Source organism: Chiloscyllium punctatum, chromosome 41 (assembly GCF_047496795.1).
Source record: "Chiloscyllium punctatum isolate Juve2018m chromosome 41, sChiPun1.3, whole genome shotgun sequence".
Taxonomy (NCBI): Eukaryota; Metazoa; Chordata; class Chondrichthyes; order Orectolobiformes; family Hemiscylliidae; genus Chiloscyllium; species Chiloscyllium punctatum.
This window is the reverse complement of record NC_092779.1, coordinates 14,929,643-14,952,948: the sequence shown is the minus strand read 5'-3', so window position 1 is coordinate 14,952,948 and position 23,306 is coordinate 14,929,643. Positions and strand designations below refer to the sequence as shown.

At 46.9% G+C, this 23,306-nt stretch overlaps 1 protein-coding gene across 7 annotated transcripts in view; it reads left to right on the top strand.

Moving 5' to 3' along the window:
• rreb1a (ras responsive element binding protein 1a) overlaps window positions 1-23,306 on the top strand; it is a 285,692-nt gene that overhangs the window by 147,554 nt on the left and 114,832 nt on the right. The window contains exon 1 of one of the 7 annotated variants that reach the window (XM_072560430.1): window positions 11,458-11,847. The exons of 5 other annotated variants lie outside the window; for them this stretch is intronic. The gene's annotated coding sequence lies outside the window, so the exon portion shown is untranslated. Of the gene's footprint in view, window positions 1-11,457; window positions 11,854-23,306 lie in introns of those variants that run through there. One more of the 7 variants, XM_072560427.1, reaches the window with a different exon arrangement.

Here is a 23,306-nt window from a genome sequence, read left to right as displayed (position 1 = left end):
CTGAAGGCGTGCAGTAGAGTGGAGCAGTAGAAAACTGGCAAGCCAAGGTGAGAATTGGCGGAACGCAGAGATCCCAACAACAGCAGGGGGAGCTTACAGAGATCCAGAGGGGTTTAAAAACATCCAGTGAGGGGGATAAAACCTGAGGAAGGAAATCATCTTGGTACACACCAACATCAAAGAAATGTTCTAAGTTTGATAACCCTCCTATGAATCAGTTCACACTGTTTCACTATGTTAATACACCTACATAAATACACTTTATTGCATTATAGATGACTTCTGAGGTGTTTAACTGGTTAGACTATTTGTATCATTAATCTATTGTGCAGCTACAGATCTCTGACTGACAAACTGAACTGTTTGGGCTGTTTGCCTGAGAAAGTATGTTGGCACCCAAACTAAAAAAGTTCTTGCCTTTAAAATTTTTCTTCTGCCCCCACCCCCAGCTCCTGATTGCCTTGTGCCAAATGGAGTGAGTTAGAGTAACAAGACACACCCTCCACTGTTGGATCTGTCCTTCCTTCAATCGCCAAGATGTTCTCCATTTGGGATTGGATCCAGAAAATCCTTGTGGAGCTTTATTACACAACAGCCATGAGTGAAACCTCAGCAGCACCAATTTGCATTACTCACTGTTGGGATGTGGGCATCGTTGGCTGGGTCACCATTTATTGCCCATCCCTATTGGCGCCTGCTAACTGTCTTCTTGAAGCGTGTGGTGTTATAGGGACACCCACAGTGCAGGTGGGGAGGGAGTTCCAGAATTTTGACCCTGAAGGAATGATGATATATTTCCAAGTCAGGATAGAAACATAGAAGATAGGAACAGCAGGAGAAGGCCATTCGGCCCTTCGAGCCTGCTCCACCATTCATCACGATCATGGCTGATCGTCCAACTCAAAAGCCTAATTTTGCTTTATCTCCATAATCTTTGATCCCATTCACCCCAAATGCTATAATTAGCCGCCTCTAGAATGCATTCAATGTTTTGACATCAACCATTGTACTTCCTGTGGTAATGAATTCCACAGACTCACCACTCTTTGGGTGAAGGAATGTCTCCTCATCTTTGTCCTCAGTGGTCCTCCCTGAATCCTCAGCCTGTGACCCCTGGGTCTGGACACACCCATCGTCAGGAACATCATCCCTGTATCAGTCTAGTTTGGAGGGGATGGTGTTCCCACGTATTCTGCTGCCCTTGTCTTTCTAGATGGTCGAAGGTGTTGTCCAAGAAGCCTTGGTGAGTCAGTGCGGGTGGTGAGATCTGAGCCTTCCCATTGCTCTTACATCATGCCAGAGTCAAATTGGGTACTGCAGATGGCAATGGTGGGATTGGTTAAAATCTGAAGACTAAAACCCCCTTTTTTATTGACTCTAGTGAAAACGTTCATATTGTAGATTGGCACCAAATTCCTTAAATAAACTGACAAACAATGCCGACCACTGCATCAACATCCTAAACCAGATGGCCCTCAACTTCCCCTAAAGCTCAGTGAAGCAACTGATGAGGCAGAGGAACTGCAGATTTCCTGCCCATCAGAAATCCACACGCAAAAAAAATCTGTAACCTGACTCCCTTATTTTGAAGCGCTGTTCTTCGGTTTTTGAGGTGATAGTGTTCTGGCCAGCCCCTTGTGCAGTTGGTTCATGGGGCCTTGCAGTGTCATTGTTGGGGAGGGGGAACACGTACAAGAGTTAGGACTTAATACCATTACTGCTCAGGTACCTGCTGTCAGCTCTGACAGGAATGTCAGTGAATGCGAAGCCATTTATGCCTGTTACTTGCAAAGTGCTCTTCTGGAGAAGGGTTGGCTGTATCTGTAGTTGCCTGAGCAACTTGTGTTGCCCCAGGTACAGTATGTAGACAGACCTGTGAGCCTAATCCTGCTTTCTCCCCATAACCTTTGATCCCATTTTCCCCAAGTGCTATATCTAGCCGCCATCGTCTAATCAGTGGCACTATTTTAATGTCCCTTCCCTTTCCTCAAACTCCCCCTACTCCATTTCCCTAATAAAGACCAGAAATGGTTCTGTGATTCACAAATGTCCGTGAGCACTTGCTGAATAAATATCTGCACTAAATTTTAAAGTAGTTGTTCTGCCTGAAATTGTGGCCTGAATGTGTAATGAAACCAATCAGGTGTTGCGAGCGTGGAAGGATTTGTGTGTGTGTGTGTGTGTGTGTGTATGTGTTTTCGAAACCTTCGGTGGCTTATTTTTGGATGGCTGTGCAGGATTTCCTTGACAAATGAGCTGCAGGAGTGCGAGATGCTGGATCATATCCTGTTGAGTTCAGGGGTCACTCTGCCAAAACTTTCTGACTTTGTCTGCAGACCACCTGTACCATATTGGCGAAGTCAGGAGGAGACAAATATTGCCCCTTTCTCCCCTTTTTCCATTGCGTTCTGTTTTAATTCCCATGACCGCGTGCTGCCAAGGGATCCTTCATGGAAGACGGTGGCCACTTTAATTAATAGCTTTATTTGTGACGTTGGTCTGCTGCATTAAGCACTAAATCCTGGACTATGCCGTCGCAAGGAACCGGGAGCTGTCCCCTTTGAACTGGTTGTGCAAGTCCGTAGCTCGAATCTGTGGAAAGTCCTGAGCACTGAGTCTGTCGGGTGTGTGGGAGAGGACTGGTTCATTCGCCATCAGCACCCCCCACCCCCACCCCCATGATGGTGGTCACCCTTTTGCTCAACCTGTTCAAGGGCCCCAGAGAAGAGGCAGCATTCCCCATCCCTTTCCTCTCTCTGTGTGCTGAGCCCTGTTGACCCCACAGTGGCACCCCGAAAATTGTGGGATGCAGGAGGGAGATTGATAGCCCAGTGAGTCCACCATCTAAAGAGCCAGGAGAGAACTTTAAGTTACCTAACTCTGGAATTCCCAACTCCCAGCTCTCAACATCTGTGGGGATTGAAGTCCAGGAATTAAACAGACAACGCTGGAGAAACTCAGCAGGTCTGATAGCATCTGTGGATGGAGAAGCGTGTCACATTCTTTTTAATATAAATATCTATATCGATACATAGTTACTAAAGTAGGTGGGTCTTTAAAGGAGCATATGAAGAAAGTGTGGTGCTTGAAAAGCACATCAGAATTCCTGAAGAAGGACTTATGCCCAAAACATCCTGCTCCTCGGATGCTGCCTGACCTGCTGCGCTTTTCCAGCACCACACTCTCGACTCTGATCTCCAGCACCTGCAGTCCTCACTTTCTCCTTGCATATGAAGAAACAAACAAACAAACGTTGGAGTTTGACTCTATCCAGCAAACAAATACAAGGCATTTGTTACTCATACAAGACTATATTTATATAGCAGGAGTGTCTGATAACTGAACGGGCCCCCCTGACTTCTCCACCTCCAGATGCTGCCTGGCTAGCTGTGTTCTTCCAACCTCCTGCCTGTCTACACTATTAAACGTTTGGCAGAAAGAGCTCAGACAGTGGTCTTTCAGAAGTCACGTGACAGCAGGTTATAATCCAAAGGTTTATTTGAAAATCACACAGAGCGCAGATGTGCTTCTGTGAGCACCTGACCAAGGAGCAGCGCTCCGAAAGCTCGTGTGATTTCAAATTAACTTGTTGGACTATAACTTGTTGTCGTGTGACTTCTGACTTTGTCCACCCCAGTCCAACACCGGCACCTCCACATTGTAGTCTTGCCCCACTGAGCTTGACGGTAGCTGCCCCAAGCTTTGGTGTGTCCCTCAGCGAGTAGTCCTGGACCTTGGGATGTGCCAGTCTGCAGTACTCCGTCAAGGTCAACTCCTCGCAGTTAACATTTTGAGTCCAATATGACTCTTCCTCATAAGAAATGTTTGGAGGGAAATGAGCCAGGAGCAGGCAGGTGGGACTAGTTTAGTTTGGGATTATGTCAACGTGGACTGGTTGGACCGAAGAGTCTGTTTCCATGCTGTATGACACTATGATTCTGTAAAGAAGTCTTGGTGCACTTGTACAGGGTTTTGGGACCACATTGGGGTTGCTGTGTGAAACATCCACATTTAAGAAAGGATATACTGGAGGCAGTACAACAAAGATCAGTCCCTAGGACAGGGTTGAGTAAATTGGCTCAATATTCTGTGGTGTTTCGAAGAGTGAGAGGCGATTTCAGTGAAACGTACAAGACTCTGTAATTTAAATTCCCTGATCTGCAGAAACAGCATCAAGGTAGGGGGTTGATGATTTAGCACTGAGCTGAGAATCATTTCACTCAAAACGGTTGTGAATCTGAGAAGAGCAAGATTTAAAAGGGACCTTTTCACGCAGAGGTTGGTTTGCATGAGGAATTCACTGTCAAAGGGGAATGGCGGGCGCATGTAGCGTTACAATATTCAAAAGACATTTGGACAGGTACGTGAATAAGAAAGGTTTAGAGGAGTATGGGCCAAACACAGTTAAGTGGGACTAGTTTACTTTGAGATGATGGTCAATATGGACCAGTTGGATTAAAGGGTCTGTTTCCCTGCTGTATGACTTCATCTATTTAAGATTGGGAATAGGTAGAGTTTTGTTATGACTTTAGGACACAGTGGCATGTAATGGCTGTCAGGAAATGTTTATGTTCCTCATGATACTCTGACTTGTTGTAGTGGGGAATTTGTTAGCAGAGATGTCATTCAATCCCACATTGCTACACTTGCCATTTTATAATTTTAGATTAGATTAGATTCCCTGGGGCCCTGGTGCTAACCACTGAGCCACTGTGCCACCCCTGTTGGAACTTGGGCATCTGGAGATAGCTAGCTATCAGCATAGCATTACCCTTTTAACTTCTAGTTTTATTTATCGGTGGGTTTCACTGGCTGGGCCCAGTATTTATTGCCGGTCCCTGATTGCCCTGGAGAAGGTGGTGGTGAGCTGCCTTCTTGAACTGCTACAGTCCACCTGGGTTTGGAAGGTGCTGTCTAAGGAGGCTTTGGTGAGTTTCTGCAAGGCATCTTGTAGATGGTACACACTGCTGCGACTTAGTATTGGTGGTGGACAGAGTGCCAGTCAAGTGAGCTGCTTTGACCTGGAAGTTGTTGAGCTTCTTGTGTGTTCCTGGAGCAGCACCCATTCTGGGCCAGTGGGAAGTATTCCATTACACTCCTGCCTTGTGCCTTGTATATGATGGAACAGGCCTTGGGGAGTCAGGAGGTGAGTTATTTGCTGTAGTACTCCCTAACTCTGTTCTGATATTGTATTGTGGAAATAGGCCATTCAGCCCTACAAGTCCACACCGACCCTCGGAAGAGTAACCCACCCAGACCCATTCCCCTACAACTCTACATTACCCCAAACTAATGCACCCAACCTACATATATGGTGATTCCAGTTGAATTTCTGGTTAATGATGACCCCAAGATGTAGATAATGGGGGATTATGTGATGGTGGCACCATTGAACGTTTGATGATCTGGTCTAATAAAGGCCTCAACCTTACACAGTAGCTTTGATCAGTGGTTTACCTCCACTGTTGCTGTTGGCTGTAGTCAGAATGTGATAATTAGGTCTCAGAGCCACCAAATTACAGGTAGGAATGTCGACCTGGGGTTATCCTCCTGTTCACTATCCACTGAATCGAGCATTGTGTTTCAGAGGCCTGAGGAGGAATTGACCTGTTTTACAGTGCCAGCCCCTGCAATTGTATCAGCTCACGCATGATAAAGAGGGACAGGCAGGGAGCTGCGTAAATGCAGACAATTCTACAACAGTTGAGGCCTTCAAAGGTGTAGGGACAGGAATTGGTGTGGGATGTTCTGGAGAATCCTAGTGGCCAAAAAGTGATGCATTCTTTTCTGAAACTGAGGGGAGTGAGGGGCAACTTTAATGGGAGCAATCCGTCCTCTATAATCCAAATGCCCTAGTAACTGGCTTTTGGGTGAAGTTTACAGGAAATCCTTCAGCACCCCTCAAAAGTTTGGATTTTAACTTTCCAGTTAACTGTTTTCCATTTTTTCATTGTCCGTGGTCAGCAGTGTCGAATCCTGTCTCTTTTGCACAAGTTTTATCTTTTTTTCTAAAACATACAATTTCTGTGCAAGCTTCCCTTTTTTTTAAATCAACAACAGCGTACATTTGTACAGCACCATTTAGTGCAATGAAACATTCCCAAGCACTTCATGGGTGTGAAAGGGGACTCCAGTTGATATAAGTCAAAGACTGTAATGCTGGAAAAGCACAGCAGGTTAGTCAGCATCTGACGAGCAAGAGAGTTGATGCATTGGGCATAAGCCCTTCATCAGGAATGCCCTAGACGTCGACTCTTCTCCTCGGATGCTGCCTGACCTGCTGCGTTTTTCCAGCACCACGCTCTCGACACTGATCTCCAGCATCTACAGTGCTCACTTTCTTCTAGTTGATGTAATATTGGGTCAGAGGGGCATAGGAAGAGGTTTTAAGAGAGTGTCTTAGATTTAGGAAGAAGGTGAGACTGGGAGATGGAAAGTTCTAGGGTCTTGGCAGCTGAAGTCACAACCGGCAGTGGTGGAGGGATTATAGGCAGGACAGCTTAAGGGGTTGGTGCACATGTTTGTTTGTTTGCCTGTTTCCAGTTTTAATCAGCTTTATGCCTTGTTCCCACTTCCCAAACCAACTGCCGTCCTATTAATTGTCTCACATATACTGATTTTGTGTTTCTGTCTCCCACTCTCTCAACCATTTTTCCATATCCTGTTCGATTCCAATTGTTACTCCACTTCTATTGCTGTTAATGCATTGCCTTTGCTCTATTGCTATTGCTCTGTTGCTATTACTCCAGCTCCTTTGCTTCTAGGTTCCCCTTGACTGTCCGTGCGGTATTTCCCTATTATCACAGAGTGTTTCAGCTATTCTTGTTGGAGTTTACTCCCAGTGACTAGCCATGGATGTTTTAAATGCTGAAATGCTTCAGACTGTATTTCTGTGTCACACCCGTCCTTTAATGGAACATTATCAGTAAACCATCTCTTACGCTGAAACTCGTGTCATCACTTCAAGTGAGCCATCTCTCCAGAGCTGACACCTGGAAAGTGTTGAACCTTTTATCAGGCAGACTGGGTTTCTGTTAGGATGGCTGCAACTGTGTCCCATCATAGAATCCCTACAGTGCAGTTGGAGGCCATCTGGCCCATCGAGTCTGTGCTGACCGTCTGAAGAGCATTCACCCAGTGGCGCCCCATTCCTGTCACCCCACCTCCCGAGTAAAATTTTTTAAAAGCGTTTTCGCTCTGGCACCTTGTAAGATCTACTCTTACTGTGGCATGTGGTGTGTTGTTGTGAACAGTCCCTCCACAGATGAGTTTGTGAAGGATTTGTTGATCTTCCCCACTGACCTGATCATAGTTTGAATCGCTGCATAATGCTGGTTGGCATTTCAGGGGAATGACAAAGGACAGGCACTGAGGAGTTTATCAAGGTAACCCCTAGCTCCTCACCTAGCAGAATTCCCATTTATCCAAGTGCACTTCTGGAAAACCCTGGCTTTGGCAGTGGGGCCTTACCTCAGTGCCTGAGGTTAGGCGTAGGAACAGTAGTAGGTCACGCAGCCCCTCTGACCTGTTCGGGGAGATCATTGCCAATCCGATTGAGGCTTTGACTTTGCTTTTGTGCTGCCCCCCTCTAACTGTTGATGCCCTGTCCATGTGAACATGGGAAATCAGAGGCAGACTGTAATCATTCAGGCAGACCAACTGGAAAGGAGCATTGTTTATTATTGAACAATAAAGTAGAGCCACTACATGTGGTGTACATCCCAGACCAGGACAGACAGTTCTGTAGACCCACCCTTGGGTCCTCAAAGCTGCCTTGACCTGCTGTGCTTTTCCAGCTTTACATCTGTTGGCTCTGACCTCCAGTATCTGCAGTCCTTGCTGTCTTCTGCAAGGGCTCAGGTGATGAGTTCCAGCCTTTGCCTGTCACCCTGGGAACTCATACGCAATGAGCTCCAAAAGGAGATTATTAGTGATTCCGTGTAGGGGGTTATCTTGCTGTCCATTAAGCCCTTGAGCCTGCTCCGCCATTCAAGAAGATCTGATCCAATCTGTTTGTGTAATAAAATTCCACTTCCCCACTTACCTTGATTACTATTGATTCTAACAGAAGTCTACCTTCCTCTGTCTTAAAAATATTAAGTTAAAAAATGACACAATACCAGATTATAGTCCAACAGATCTATTTGGAAGCACTAGCTTTTGGAGTGCTGTTCCTTCATCAGGTGGTTGATGAAGGAGTGGTGCTCCGAAAGCTAGTGCTTCCAAATAGATCTGTTGGACTATAACTTGATGTTGTGTGATTTTTAACTTTGTCCAACTCCAGCATCTCCACATTATTAAAAATATTAAACAGTCCTGTCTGCGCACTGCCTTCTGAGGTGGCAGAGAGTTACATAGGCAGACAATCCCCGCCCCCCCTCCCCCCCCCCAGACAGGACGAAGAGGGTAAAAACCATGCCCACCTTGGTGTGGGCTGACATCCCTTCCACATTAAATCTCCCCTGCCCTCCCCCAGATCAGAAAGTAAATAGATTTTGGGGGGAGGGGTAGAGGGAGAAAAGATGTGGAAGTACTAAAGGACTCCCCACCTGCCTGGATGGGTACAGGTGGTGTACCCATGCAGCCCAAGACACAGCAGCATGTTTGATAGGCACCCCATCCACCCCCTTCAATATCCACTCCCTGATGCGCAGTGTCATCTACAAGAAACACAGCAGCAAGTCTGCAAAGACTGGCATGACAGCACCTTTTAAATTTGTAGCCTCTTCCACTCAGGGGCACCATATGGGGATACCCTCACCTTCTCTCCCCAACCTGACCACCAAACCACAAACTATCCTAACGTCCATATCCATTTTGCTGTTTGGAGGGGGTTTGTTAGATTTGATACCTGAAATGTGTGGATTCTCTTATGAGGTAGGTTTGGACAGACTGGGCTGGTGTCCATTGGAGTTTATAAGAGTGAGGGGTGATTTGACTGAACTGTGCAGAATCCTGAACGGTCTTGACAAGGTGGATGTGGAAAGGACATATCCTCTTGTGGGTCAGTCTGGAACTAAGGGGCAGAGTTTTAAAATTATAGGCTACCCCTTTCATGATCGAGATGAGAATTTCTCTCTGAGGGTTGCGTGCCTTTGGAACACTGTCTGTCTCAGGAGATGGTTGGGGTGGAAGGTGGGGGGAGGTGGTTTTATTTTTGAAGACTAAGCTAACTGAGAGCTTGTTAGACTGAAGATTGTCAGGAATAGGTAGGAGCATGGAAGTTCAAATGAAAACAGACTAGTGGTGTTCTTCCTGAACTGAATTGAATTAACTTTATTGTCACATGTACTGACGTGAGCACCGTGAAAAGTTTACTAGTCACCACTTAAGGTACTGTCTTAGGTACAGAAGTACTTGGGTGCAAATTGTTAAGTACAAATTCTCAGGAAAAAAATAAAGAAATAAAAAGAACAGCCTTCCATGATAATATAAAGGGGGGGGGGGGGGAAAGTGAGAATTTGAGATGTCATTGGCCACAAGGGACAATCTTTCTTTGTATCTGCGATATGATTTCTGGTCACTGCAGGCCTCATTAACGTGCGTTCTGCTGGGAGGTCTTCATCAGCCCAGTGTTGAGGACAGACACATCCCGCTGTGTCCCTGGATCAAAGCTGGGATGGAGCCAAGTGGCTGAGCTGGACCCCAAGCTGAGGGTCATTGGTGATTGGGCAGTGTTGGATGGTGGTGTGGTTAACGTCTTTGCTGGATGAACGGTAATAAGTCAGTAGCTCCCTCATTGCCTGTTAGCTTTGTCCTGCTTTTTATAGACAGGACATACATGGCCAATTTTCAACATTGTTGGGTAGGTGCCAGTCTCCTAGTTGTACTGGAATAGATTGACCAGGGGAGTGACTCATTTTAACTTGAGCTTTCCAACGGACTGATTGCCAGTGCCCGCAGTCCCTGCTGTGTTGAGAGAGCACGTGTGTTTCTTCACATCACATTGAGTGACCCTGAATTAGTCAGGACCGGAATCTGCCATGTTGGGAGCACAAGAAATGGGAGTGGCAGGAGACCATTCGGCCTATCAAAGCATACTGCAACATTCTGCACAATCGTGGCTGATCTTGGATACATTGCCACCCACAACCTCGTTTCTCTGAGACATCAACAATCTCTCTGTCCCAGTTATAAATGTGTTTAACGATGAATTATCCACAACCCTCCACAGTGCTGAATTCCAACAATTTGCAATCCTCTGAGAGACATAATTTCGCTTCACCTCTCTCCTCGATGTTTGGCCCCTCAATCCTGAGCCCACATGGCGCACACAGCTAATGGAGAAGTCACCTCTCAACCAGGCTCCTTCAGACTCTTGTATGTTTCAACGAGACCCCCTCCCATCCTTCGAAACGCAAGAGGAAATCGACCCAAATTTCTTCAACCTAGTAGGATGACTGTCTCCTTCCAGGGCAGCAATTCTGTGAAGTGCTTCAAGTTCGTTTTAATCAACTTGTTCAGGTGTGTCTGGAATTGGTGGAGCTTGAACCCAAGCCTCCTGGCCCAGAGGTAGGGACAATACTATTGCATCAAAGAAGCCCCTTTTGATTTCAAGTTAACCTATTGTAACACATGTCTGGAGCATGGGATTTGAACCCAGGACTCCTGGCTCCAAGGTAAGAGCGCTACCACTGCACCGCATCCAATGAAGTTATACCCAAATGTGAGTGAGGACGCATATATGGTCTGTGGAACCATGCTACTGTTGTTGGTTTTGAAGACTGCCTCTCCCGATCCGTTGTTGTTGTTGACGATATGTTGCCATAGTATGGATTTGTGTCCCACTCAGAGCTGCTGCTACTGAGAGATGGGGATTTGTAAACGCTGCGCCCTCTATGGACCTCCTGCTGAGGAAAGTGAGGGCCAGCTAAAGCTGAGAACAACTGCACCAGGAATGAAAGAAGGGAGAGACGAGGTGGAGGGACCAATTGACTGCATAGAGTCTAAATGATACTACTTAATCGCCAACTCAGCTGGAGGTGAGGCATCACGAGCAACTTTTCTGGCTTTCCAGTGCGGTCGGGGTTATTTGAAATCGAAACTCGACGAGGAAGTGAGTTGACACTAAGCTCCTTGTCTTTCTCTGTCATCACCCCAGCAGTGTTTCACCAGCAACTGAAACCCGAGGTGCTGAGCTCCAGCACTCGCCCTGAAGCTGCATTTCAGGTTTTTCAGGCCCAGACAAAAGGCTTTGTTTCCCTCAGAGGTGAACTGAAGCAACAACCCAGCTTTTATTTTCTCCCCTCGGCAGCTCTTGGCTCGGAGACCTGCTGCTTCGCCGCCGCCGATTGGCAGCTTGGGAATGCTGGGTAACGAGTTATTGCGGCAAACAGACAGCACCTCTCACCTCCTTCAATAAAAATTACCCAGCACAAAGTACACTGAGCTCTGTGTTGCGACACTGCCATCCACATCAGTGTTTCTGTTCAGTTCTGTGGCAGGTAAATGAAGAATAAAGTCTCCCTAGCAATGCGTTGCTGTGTCAGAAGGCCACACGTTGTCTCAGAGTGCTTATCATTTGCATACCTTACCTCTCTGTCCACAAACTGTCTACCCAAAGGACTTTTGCAATCATCCAAAGGAGGAATTTTCATGCTAATTGTCAAGACATTAGGACCAGCAGTCATCATTTAAACATGGTTCCTGTAGTTGAGGGAGTGATTGGTTTATTCACTCATGGAACGCCATGTTACTAGCTGACAAGCAGGTGGCTGGAAGAACACAGCAAGCCAGGCAACATCAGGAGATGGAGACGTCAACCTTTCAGGTGTAACCCTTCCTCAGGACTTCAGGTTACTGGCTGAGACGGTATTTGTTACTCGTCCCCTCAGTGCTCCGGAGAAGGTGGGGGTGAGCTCTCTTTTTGAATTGCATTATTTCTGAACAAGAGCACCCACTATGCTCTTAGGATGGAATTCCAGGATTTTGACCCAGCAACACTGAAGGAATGGCAATGTATATCCCAAGACAGGATGACGAGGCTCCGATAGGAGCTTGCAGATGGTGGTGTTCCCATGCATCTGCAGCCTTATAACTGGAGTGGTCTGGGAGATGGGTTTGGAATGCGGTCGGGGTATTTGAAATCGAAACTTGACGAGGAAGCGAGTTGACGCTAAGCTCTTTGTCTTTCTCTGTCGTTTCGTCACAACTGAAATTCGAGGTGCTGGGTTTTAGCACTTGCTCCAAGACAGGAGGTGCTGACTCAGGAGCCTTGTGAATTTCTGCTGTGCGACTTGTAGATGGTATACACTGCTGCTACTGAGCATCGGTGGTGGAGGGAGTGGATATTTATGGATGTGGTGCCTACCAAGTGAGCTGCTTTGTCCTGAGCTTTGAGTGTTGTTGGAGCTGCATCCATCCAGGCAAATGGGGAGTATTCCATGACACTCCTTTCTTGTGTCTTGTAGACAATGGACAGAATTTGGTGAGTCAGAAACAGCATTCCCATTGATCATTTTATCTTCCATCCGGACCTCCAAAGTTATTTTCTGGAACCTCCCCGGTGGATGATCCACCACCATTCATGTCTGGATCTGGTCAGACTGCAGAGCTTCGATCTGATTGGTTGGTTGTGACAAGTTTGAGGCTGCCCCAGCTGTCAGGGGATGTTTGGTCGAAGGGGGTGTTTGTCTGATTATTTTACACAACCTTTGGAAAGAGAGGGCCCAGTATCAGAGTAAGAGTGGACAATGCTGTTGGTCGGAGGCCTAGCCACTACATGTCAGCATGGCCAGGGCTGGGATAATAAGCTGCTTTCGTGGTGGAACATCTTGTATAACCTTGGAGCAATATTGGAACTAACATTGTTATCCAGGACATAATATGCACTGGTTATGCCTCCAGCAACACAGTTTGTACTTTCGGATCATTTGTATGACCATGAACATGTGAAAGCTTAATTTCTTATGACTTGCATATTACCTGAGTCACATCAAGTGTAGCATTACAGCATAGATCTCAGAATGGCACTGTACCTTTAAGACAGCTGGATGATGTCACAGCAGGATGCTGATAATCTTTCATCCCCTTGGTAACCAAGACTCAGCACTTCAAAGATGCTCTCCCTACAGTCCGTCAGTGATCTATATAATGTAACATTATCATAAATAAGCATAGAACTCCCACATAAGTTTGAGATGCATCTGTTTATTTAATTGTTAATAAACTTCAAGACATCAGGCTCAATAGAAACTCCATCTTCGTGCTGTATGTTACGTATAGGGAAGTACTTGGACAGTATCACACTGTTTCATGCTTAAACACATGATCAACATTTGAAATAGGGTCTGTCCTTTTTTTTAAAAGTGTATTTCACAGCTTTTATCTGGAAGATTATGTAGTTTAGATTAGTGGGAGGCACGGTGGCACAGTGGTTAGCACTGCTGCCTCACAGCGCCAGAGACCTGGGTTCAATTCCCGCCTCAGGCGACTGACTGTGTGGAGTTTGCACATTCTCCCCGTGTCTGCGTGGGTTTCCTCCAGGTGCTCCGGTTTCCTCCCACAGTCCAAAGATGTGCAGGTCAGGTGAATTGGCCACGCTAAATTGCCCATAGTGTTAGGTAAGGGGTAGATGTAGGGGTGTGGGTGGGTTGCGCTTCGGCGGGGCGGTGTGGACTTGTTGGGCCGAAGGGCCTGTTTCCACACTGTAAGTAATCTAAAAAATATCTAGATTCATAGAGATGTACAACACGGAATCCATGGGCCCAGAAGATTCCCTCCTGCACTGTGAGGGTCTGGAAGGCCCATTTGTGGTATTTTACCCTTCTCGTTTTCCAAGTGTCAACATTTGAAACTGACTCTCCATTTCTACCCCATGTCCTTTTTCGTTTGTTAGATTTGTTCATTTGTCTACTGGGATAGAGAGCTGTCAGTCAGGCAAATCTTTTGGGAATGTGGGATTCCAGAGATTGGGAAGAGTTCTTCTCCACCTCCATGGGATAAAGGGTCCTATCTGATCCCGAGCAATCAGAGATTGGCTCCTTCTGGTGTTGACCCTCCACAAAGGCTAGGCAGATAAGGGTGTGGTTTGTGATGCTGCACTTACTGAAGAGCTTGCTTCATGTATGTGGCTGAAGAGCTTCTGTCAAATGGCAGCTTTGTCTAACAGGAACTGTCTGGGAGACACCCACCTACTGTTCTCTTCAGGCTCAGTTGCTAGTCTGTTGACATGAGGAGGACATGGGTGGCCACCTTACGTAGCTATTCTTGAGTCTCCCTCTCAATGCCACATTCCCAGGTTTGGGAAGCAAAATACAAACAAGCAACAAGAGTTCACCCACAGCCCTTCCAGTCTGTTCCACTGTTCGATAAGATCATGGCTGGTCTGATTTAAGCACAACTCTACATTCCTGCATCTCCCTGATAATCTTTCATCCCCTTGGTAACCAAGACTCAGCACTTCAAAAGAGTGAAAGATTCTGCATCCACTGCTCTTTGAGGATGGAAATTCAAAAGCCTTAACCCTTGGTCAGTGAGAGTTAACATTTGGAATGTGGTATGACTCTCCTTTGGAACTGCTGCAGGATTCAGCTCCAAAGAACAGTCCTATGAAAAGTCATCTAGACTTGAAACGTTAGCTTGCTCTCTCTCCATGGATGCTGCCTGACTTGCTGTGATCTCCAGCAGTTTTTGTTTTTCAGACTAGACTTAAAATGTTCACTCTGTTTCTGCCTCTGCGGATGCTGCCAGACGTGCTGAGTATCTCCAGCACTTCGTGTTTCGTTTTTAGATTACAACATTTTCAGTATTTTGCGTCTATTTGTACAGGTTACTTCAGTAGAATTGCATCCCGGTTTCCGTACTGGGGCTTTTGTTGCTGCATTTGATTGTTGTGTGTAATGTAGTCTGTTTCTGGGGAAGTTACTGAATTCTGTAAACATTTTGCAATCTGTTTTCACTTTGCGAATGAGGTTGTAGTACAACTTCTTTAATTCCCACACTCTGTCTGCGTTAGACCTATCAGCATCCTTCGAGAATGGCTAGAGATGGGGAAAGGATAAGAATCAACTATCTAATTGATAGCAGAACCCCGACCAGAGACTGTCCGTCTAAACTCACCTGAGAACACTGTCTTTAACTTCCTGTGCTTGGCTACTCTCATCTCATTTTCACCCAAGATCATGCTGATTTTTAAGTCATTTGAGGCGCTGTGCTGGCTTATAAAATTTAAAGAAAATTCTTATCATTTAAAGAAAATTCTCGCTCTCGCCCCCCCTCACTCTCTCGACCCCGCTCTCTCACCTCTTCTCTCTTTCTCTTTTTTTCTCTCGGGCCCCCTCACTCTCACGCCCCCTCTCTTTCCCCCTCTCTCTTGCCCCCTTTCTCACTCACGCCTTTCTATCTCTCTCACCCCCCCCCCGTTTCTCACCCCTCTCTCTCACCCCATTTCTCTCTCCAGCCTTTCTATCTCTCTTGCCCCTTCTCTCTCTCTCACACATCCCCCTCTCTCTTTAGTGCAGATGTGAGTAGCTAGGCCAATGTTCACTGCCCATTCCTAATTGCCCTCCTGAAGGTTGTAGTGAGCTTCAGTTTTGAACCATACAGGCCATGTGTTAGGAAGGGAGATTGTTACTTGCTCACTGTAGATAATGCAGTGGGCTAGGTCTGGCCTATCCTGGAGTCTGGAGTACAGAGTTGTCAGCTGGTGAATTTTCTGTTGTGCATCAATAATGGTCTCACAAAGCCTAGGCCTGCTTTGTTCTCTGTCATTTTTCCCAGATCTCTGGCATCCTTGGGGAGGTTGTTTGATCAGACTTCAGTCTAAATGAGGGTCAATTAGTTCACGTTTCAGAGTTTAGGATGTAGTTAAAGGTTTTGATATCTGGACCTTTTTCAAGCTCCCTCAGGATACTTTACTGAGAGAAAGCCATCCTGCTGTGATATTTTCTCTCAGAAGAGAGAGGGGGATCTTTCGTTTTGCTAAAGTCAGAAGTCACAGGAAATGGAAGTGTAACTAGTGTAGTGGATGTTTAATTTATTCATTAAGCCCTGGATGTAGGTGCCTGCACATTCATGGGTGACCTCTGGTCTGGTCACTCTGTTATAGAAAAGATGTTATGAAGTTGGAGAGGGTTCAGAAAGATTTACCAGGTTGTTGCTGGGACTTGAGTTATCAAAGTAGGCTGGGACTCTTTTCACTGGAGTGTAAGAGGGTGAGGGGTAACCTTTATAGAGGCTTATAAACTTGAGGTGCATGGATAAGATGAGTGAGAACAGTCTATTCCCCAAGGTGGGGGAGTTCAAAACTCGGGGGGGGGTGGAGGGATATGTTTAAGGTGAGAGGAGAAAGGTTTAAAAAGAACCATGAGGGGCAGCTTTTTCACACAGAGAGTGGGTTCATAGGTGGAACGAACTGCCAGAGGAAGTGGTGGATGTAGGTACAGTTACAACATTTAAAAGGCATCTGGATGGGTATATGAATAGGAAGGGTTTAGAAGGATATGGGCCAAGTGCTGGCAAATGGGGCTAGATTGGGTTGGGATATCTGGTCGGCATGGACGGGTTGGACTGAAGGGTCTATTTCTGTGCTGTTCACCTCTATGACTCTGTGACACCTGACGAAGGAGCAGTGCTCTGAAAACTTGTGAATTCCAATAGACCTGTTGGACGATAACCTGGTGTCGTGTGACTTCTGACTTTCTCCACCCCAGTCCAACACCGGCACCTCCACAAAATTTCTTTTTGCTGCCTGCTTCTTGTAGGTTTGTACCTTCAACTGACGCACGTAGGTGTGGACTCAAACAGCAACTCTAGCTCAGAAGCTGTTGCTAGGCAGCCTTGATTACAGGCCTCCCAAATCATTCTGAATTATAAGCCATGAAAGCCATTTCTGATCCTTCATTTTTAAAAAAAGGCTTTGGTTTACATTCTGTCGACAGAGTCAGTTGACTTTTGTTTTGGAAAAAGTAGGCGAACCAAAGCACACTTCAAATCTTGGCTCCTTACTAAACTGTCTACAACCCAGAAATTGTCCAAATTCTTCCATCTCTTCCAGGGTCCCCTATGCTGTTACTTTTTTCGGGACTGTATATTCCCAGCATGCACTATAGTGCAGCACTGAGGTAGTGTGCTTCCTTCCTGCAACCCGGCCCCCACCTGAGGTTCTGGCCCATCTGGTTGTCTTTAGTGGGAGCTTGCTGTGCACCAGGTTTCCTGCATAAAACTGCATTTGAAAAGTAGTCCTGAGTGATTATCCCAGCAGCGCAGCGTTGAGTTAACATGATGAAGGGACCCTCAGGATCTCTTTCCACTAATTTGGCTCTTCACTGGATTCGCCCCTCGATCTGTTTCCTTACTAGGCTGATCTGGAGGGAGATGCTGTGGTGTTTGGGGTGGGGATGGGAAGAGGACTTGACTGGGGTTGGGTAAGACTTTGGGATGGGTCATGATGGCGTGGGGAGTGCGCGCGGTGCGCGGTGGAGTGAAGAAAGTGGCATCCTTGCTGCCCGTTGATTGTGTCATGGCACTGGGTCTCCCTGGGGTCCTTGAATGGTCCTCGCAGCTAGTTTCCACTGGGCCCTTTGATTTGAAATTCCTCTCCCTCCTATCTTGGAGCTGAGGCACTGACCTATCCTCTGTGATCACAAGCCCCCGTGAGCCTGCGAGTTCAGTAATATCCGGAACATTCTCCCCTCTCCCGCTCCCCAGTTTGATTCCTGGCTCTCGCTGGTTTAAGCACTACGGTGGCCGTGTTTGTATCTAACACAATCTTGCTCTGAAATTCTCTTCCTCGCTGATATCTGAAATGGGTCAGAGTTTCAGCATCTGCAGGGGGTCAAGTTTGTCCCTGTAGAGTGTGGCTCCTCAAGGTGTGAAGGAGACAGGATGGCAGCTCCCTTAAACAGAGCGAGTCAGGGCAAGATGCTTATAAAGAGAGGGGCAGGAGAGCAAGGTGCCGTTCAGCCTGGGCTGCAGCGGTTTCTGTTTGAAATCTTGCAGCATTTGTTGAGGACGGCTTTTGAAAGGATGCCGTGATTGGGCAGAGTGCACTTTTCTGAGCAGAGACCTGACTGAGAGTTCAGTGACCTCTAAAGTGAGGGCAGAGAGGGTGTTGTTGTAACAGGCGGTCAGGGACACTGTATTCTGGACATGTACATGTATGTGTGTGCAGGTCATCTGGCACCGAAACAGGCCATTCAGCCCGACCTGGTCTTGTGCTCCCCTTGATCATTCCTCATTGAAATATGCCATCATAGCCCTTCATTGCCTTCCCTCTGTCACGTGTTTATCCAGCCTTCCCTTAACAACACCGATACCAGAATAGTGTGTCCCACATTGTCTTCAGCAACCAGCAAGAGCCAGAGAGCCTCACTGTGTTCCACCGGGAAGGGGGTTTGGTGAAGTTTTGGGATCCCTGTTCTTCTGTGAGCCAACAGACTTCTCCAATATCGGTTCGTGCTTGTCCCTCTCAGAAGTCACAGGTCACCTCGAGAAACAAATCAATGTTGACCCCTCCAGTGCATTACTGAGGGAATGCTCACTGTCAGAAAGACCATCGGCTGGGTCTTTGACACGTTGCTTGATGGCTAGGTGTTGGCCAGGGACACCTGCTCTATCTTACAGTGCCTTGAGTGCCTTGACATCTTTTACATCCAGCTGAGCGGGCATTGATGGGATGTCAGGCTGCCATATCATCGGAAGGACAGCACTGTTGACAGAGCAGCACTCCCCCAGCGCTGCACTGGGAATGAAGCTGTGACATGGCCCTTGAGCCCTGCACTGTGGGATTTGGAGGCAAGTATGCTGTCAGCTGAGCCATGGCTGATGACATTTTGTTTGATAGCTCTAAAGTGAGATGCCTCCCTATGGTGTTAGTGTAATTTGGTGATGAGGTCCCGCTAACCAGGCAACGTGATGAATTTGATGCCAGCTGAGCACTGCGTGGGGCTACATCTTGGGTGCCATTGTGAGAGTGCCATTTCCATTCCCCATTCCCCACCCCCCCACCCCACCCCCTCCCTGTATAGAAACATAGAAGTTAGGAGTAGGCCATTCGGCCAGCACTTCCATTCAATATGAACGAGGCTGATGATCTTATTCAGTCCCCTGTCCAGACCATAAAGACAGAGCGTCCCTGGTGGGAACTAGCAGGCAGTGAATGGTCACCCAACTCGATGCCGGGACGAGGGGGTTTGGGGAGAGGATGCTGGGCCTGTACCCACTGGAGCTCAGGAGATTGGGAGGTGATCTGGTTGATTTATGTAAAAGTCTGAGGGGGCTTGACTGGCTGGGGTGGTGTTTCTCCTGGTGGGAGAGTCTGGAACTTGGATACACCACAGACGACGAAGGGGGTCTCCCATTGGAGCTGGAGGTGGGCAGGCATTTCTTCTCCGTGGAATTTTATTCCCTCAAAGTCAGTGGGAGGTGGTACATGGAGGCCGGGTTGAAATGGTGATTGGGCGAAGAGGCGTTCAGGTTTACAAGGGATCGGTAAGAATGTGAAAGCGAGGCCTAGACTAGAGCAGTCACGATCCTGTGGAGAGACAGAACAGTCTGGGCCAAATGGCCTGCTCCTGCTCTTGCCTCTTATGTTTATCTGTCCCGGAAGCCCTCCCAAGGTGGATATGGCAGTAATCTGGCACAGGGAGATCCCACAAAGTCTGGAAAAAAAAGCAAACAACTGCAGATCTGAACAGAAATTGCTGCCAGACCTGCTGAGGCTCTCCAACAATTTTGGGGGGAAGCAGCAATGCAACTGGGTTGAGCAAGGGACCTGCCTCATTGTTTAGCTTTGTTGGAGATTTTTTGTGGGTTTTGGGTGGGGCGGGGTGGATTTTGTTGGTCATTATTCTGGGGGCCTGTTTGCAAACTGTTTGTTGTCATGTTGGCACCTGAACCAACTTGTGTACCAGGCTGCGGAACTGCCCTGAATCTGATGCCAATTCTCGGAGGTCGATTGTGTATTTTTCCCAGGTGATGGTGTCAGGTGATTTGAAGTCGAGCACAATTGTATTCAAATGGAGAAACCCCAGGCTTCGCATCCTGGTGAAAGGTCTTCAGGAACGACGCTTTCATTTTTCTGCATAAACCCTTCGAGTCTTCCCTTTTTGGACCTTCCTGGTAGTTGCGTGACAATGTTATACGATCCATTCATAGGATGAGGGTGTCAATCTGTTATTGCCCATCACTAATTGCCCAGCAGGCACTTATGAGTCAGTCACATCTGATGTAGGCCAAGCTAGGTAAGGATGGCAGATTTCCTTCCCTGAAGGACAACAGTGAACCGGGTGGGATTTTTCTGACAATTGATGATGGTCTCATGGTCATTAGTCGGATGTTTTTACCAGATTTTTTCATTGAATTCAAATCCCGCCATCTTTAGTGGCAGATTTGAACCTGGAATCTCAAAGCATTAGATGAGATTCCCTACAGTCTGGAAACAGGCCCTTTGGCCCAACAAGTCCACACTGACCCTCCGAAGAGCAACCCACCCAGACCCATTCCCCTACCCTATATTTATGCCTGACTAATGCACCTAGCACTGTGGGCAATTTAGCATGGCCAATTCACCCTCTCCTGCATATCTTTGGACTGTGGGAAGAAACCGGAGCACCCAGAGGAAACCCACACAGACACGGGGAGAATGTGCAAACTCCACACAGACAGTCGCCCGAGGTGGGTCCCTGGTGCTGTGAGACAGCAATGCTAACCACTGAGCCATCGTTCCTCACCGTTTGCAGAACCTCTCAATGGTTACCGCACCAAAGGTGTCCATTTGGCCCATTGTTCCTGTGCTGGATCTGCAAATGTGCCCGGAACCCAGGACTGCTTCCCCCAAACTTCTCCCTTCGTGTTCCCGTTCATAAAACAATCCCAACTGTTCCTTGAGAGCTTTAACGAAACCGGCTTTCAACTCAGTCTCTTGAGCAGCCATTTAAAATCGAAACCACTCACTGTGTGGAGACTTTCCTCCTGTTGTTTTTATTGTATATTTGTCTAATGCAAGTGAGATGATGCACGAGTGACATTGTCACTGGAGTAGAAACTCCAAGATTTGGTTAATGTTCCGGGGACCTGGGTTTTATTGAATTTGATAAAAGTCTGGAAATAAGTCCTAATGGTAATCATGAAGCCATTGTTACTTGTAAAACCCACCTAGTTCACTAATATCCTTTGGGGAGCAGTTCATAGGATCTTGGAAACCCCACAGTGTGGAAACAAGCCATTCAGCCCATTGAGTCCACACTGACTGTCTGAAGAGCATCCCACCCAGACCCATCCCATTACCCTATCCCTGTAACCCTGCATTTCCCATGGATAACCCACCTAGCCTGCTCACCCCTGGACACTAGGGCAATTTAGCATAACCAATCCATCTAACCTTTGGACTGTTGGAGGAAACCCGCGCAGACACAGGAAGAATGTGCAAACTCCACACAAGCTGTCATTCGAGGGTGGAATCGCACCCGAGGCCCTGGTGTTGTGAGGCAGCAGTGCTAATCACTGAGCCACCATGCTGCATTCTTCACCTGGTCTGGCCTACACGTAACTCCAGACCCATAATAATGTGGTTGACTCTTAACTGCTCTCTGGACAATTAGATATGGACAATAAGTCAGCAACGCTCACTCCCATGAATGAATAAAAAGTCTGTATGGAATCAGCTGCCAGAGGGAGTGGTGGAGGCTGGGGCAATTACAACATTTAAAAGGCATCTGGATAGGTATATGATTAGCAAGAGTTTTGCGGGATATGGGCCAAGTGCTGGCAACTGGCACAAGATTAATATAGGATATCTGGGCAGCATGAACGAGTTGGACCGAAGAGTCTGTTTCCATGCTGTACATCTCGATGACTATGACTAATCACCATAAATGTTTCCATTTACCTTAGCTCTCAACTACATTAGATGTAACTTGATGTATAGTGTATGACAGAAACTGGCCATTCAACCCAAACAGATTGTTCTAGCCCTTATTTTCTATGTAAGTTCCACTTGTCTTTCTTTGTCTGATCCAATTAGATGAGAGAACACATTATTACAATCTTGAGTGAGTCCCGATAGTTTAAGATGAGAATCCAGAAAGGATCTACACTGGGGAGATGAGGAATCACTTAATCCTCTTTATGAATTAACTTGTTAGACCGTCTGGAAGTTGAATGATGTTTAACAGAGAACATTACAGCACAGGAACAGGCCCTTCGGCCCACCATGTCTGTGCCCGACCATGATGCCACTCTAAACTAATCTCATCTGCCTGCACATGGTCCATATTCCTCTATCCACTGCCTGTTCATGTCTGTCTAAATGCGTGTTCAATGTTGCTATTGTACCTATTCCTGGAATCTCCCTTGGCAGCACATTCCAGCTCATACCATCCTCAGTGTTTTAAAAAAAACTTTCCTCACACATCTCCTTTAAACTTTTCTTCCCTCACCTTAATCTCTGTGCCCCTTGGTATTTGACATTTCCACCCAGGGCAAAAGTCTCTTGCTATCTAGATGCCTGTTATAATTTTATATACTTCTTATCTGGTCACCCTAGGTTTTGTTTCATTTTCATGAAGGCGTTGCTGGCTAGGCCAGCATTTATTACCCATCCCTAATTGCCTGGGGGGGGAGTTAAGGGCCAACCACATTGCTGTGGGCCTGGAGTCACATGTAGGCCAGACCGGGTAAGGATGGCAGTTTCCTTCCCAAAAGGACAGGAGTGAACCAGATTTTGTGTCATTAATGGTGTCAAGACACGTCGAGAATGAGGTTAACAAAGCAGACAGTATCCTCAGCTGTATAAACCAGAGCTTAAAGTTGGCTTAGAGACCTGAGGAAGGGTTAGACCCGAATGCTGCCTGGCCTGCTGTGTTCTTCCAGCCTCCTGCCTGTATGGAGCAGGGAGGTTTAGTTGAACTTATAGTTGAGTCTGAGCTGGAGTATTGTGTACAGTTCTTGGAGTTGGACTGTAGGGAGGATGTGAGGGAATTGGAGCAAGGGCAGAACAGATTCCTGAGAATGATTTCAGGGATGAGTTTTGTAAATGGATTGAACAGAATGGAAGTGTTTGACTTAGTGAGGAGAAGACTGAGAGGGCATCAGATTGAGGTGTTCAAAATCACAAGCAGGATCTCGACAGACAGAGAGAGAGAGAGAGAGAGAGAGAGAGAGGAACTGTTCCCACTCATAAACTGATCCAGCACCAGCTTTGAAATAATTCGTAAAAGAAGCAAAAACCACTGGATGAAAAAGCCTTTTCTGCAAAGTGAGTTTTTAAAGGTGTGGTGGAGACCGGTTCAACTGAACCTATCAAAAAGCAGTGAGATTGTAATCTAAGAAGGGAAAACTGCATGGAGAAGGTGGGAGGTTGGTGC